Here is a 2,023-nt window from a genome sequence, read left to right as displayed (position 1 = left end):
TGTGCACAAACACGCATAGTTCACATACACATACTGCACACAACATATACTGAAGAGTCACACATTTACACACACACTGCACGTGCACATACTGTAGACAACATACACTGAGACAAACACTTTACACTTATACTACATATATACACACTATACACACTGTGTACACATGCACCCTGCACATATATGTACATACACATGGGCACACACACTGCACATACCCATGTGCAAGCACATATGTACACACCAACATATAAGCACACATGTGCACATACACACACACACAAGCACACAAGAAAGGGTTTAAGGGAAGACTGTAGTACATTTAGCTGGACAGTTCAGGATAGGTTTAGCTGAATCAGATCTTCTTCCAGAATTTCTAAAAAGAATGAAGAGATAACTCAGTCATCAGGTAGGCAGAGAGGTGATCAATAACTAAAAAATGGGAATGTAGTCAAACAACGGTCACACACACACACATCCACACCCCCACACAAACACACATGCAAACACAGGAATATACTATATATACACACAGACACCACACACACACACACATGCAAACACAGGAATATACTATTCATACACATAGACACCATACACACACACTACACACCACACACACATCTCCACATTTACAGATCCATACACAGAAACCCAAACAAACACAGTATGGCATCTCTGCACAAACATGTGTGATGAGGAAGCACAGAGAATCACATATGTACATCTAATGCTGCTGCCAAATATTCTCACAGCATAGCTCATACTAAGGAATAAACAAGTTCTCTTAGATGTTCCTGCTCTTCAAATGCCAGCTCTCTTGACAGAAGCCTTTAGGGCCCCGGAAGGCTCTGTCTTGCCTTTTCCTTTCTTTGGCTAGTTCTGGATGTCCTCTGCAAATGTGTGTAAAGATTCAGGTCCATGCCTGAGCATCGGCATCTCTACAGCTTCACGGAGAACAGATGTTTTAAAATGAATACTAGAATATCACACTTCTTAAATGTAAACTTGTCCTAATCAAGAGACTAATATTACAGTGGTCTCAACAAAGTAAGTCTCCTTCCCTTTCACATACTAGAAACATGAGAATAGCCAGGTTGTCGGGGAAGTTCTACTCAGGAAGACTTCTGAGCACCCAGAGCACCCTACCTCCATCTGTGGCCCTGCCTCTACTCAGAGGCCTTCACATTCTGGGTCACAACCAACTCATCACCCTGTCTGTAGAACAGAAAGAGGGGAGGACTCACAGTAGGGGATTGATTTTGGAATGACTCTGGTGCTGCACACATCACTTGCAATAACATCTCCTCCATCTAAATCTAGTTACATGGCTAGCCTAGCTGCAAAGGAGCCTGGGAAATTTCAAGTATTTATGGAAGAAAGGGAATTTGCTCTCAGATGGACAAGTAGCTGTCTTATGAGCTTCCTCATGTGTTGGTACTAGAGATTGTACACAAAGCCTAAGATCTGACACCCAGCCAGCATTTGAGAAATGGGAGCTATTATTTAACAATTTCAAAGGAATTCTTAGGGTAAATGTTATAATAATATGAATTATTATTATTATGCTCCTTTGGTGTGGCTAAGGATATGGAAAAAATAAAAGGTCCCAGCCACAAATTTTTTGGACAAGATTTGGATGAGGCATGTAATCATGAAGGCAGAACTCACATAAGACATGTACCGTATCTCTTGACACATCTTAAGGTAGCATCTTGGAGGAGGCTTTCTAGAGGAGTCCCTCAGGCAAAGGCTTGCATGTAAGAACTCTTCGAAAGCAGGAGTCTGTAATGATGGCTGTCTAGTTTCTCATTTTGCCAACGGTGTCTGTCAGAGCCTGTGGAAGTGTTCAAGGAGGGACAGAGCAGCCTGGCAGGACATATAGCTGTCATGTGTTACCTACACTGAGTTCCACCACCTCCCCTTTCTGAGTTTTATCTTGTTCACATGCTTAATAGAGACATGGACACTTCCCCTGCGGGGTGGTTACAAGCTAAAGCAAGATAATGGGTGTGTTGTGAGT

This window comes from Micromys minutus, assembly GCF_963924665.1.
Source record: "Micromys minutus genome assembly, chromosome: 2".
NCBI classification, from domain to species: domain Eukaryota; kingdom Metazoa; phylum Chordata; class Mammalia; order Rodentia; family Muridae; genus Micromys; species Micromys minutus.
Note: the sequence above shows the minus strand (reverse complement) of the source record.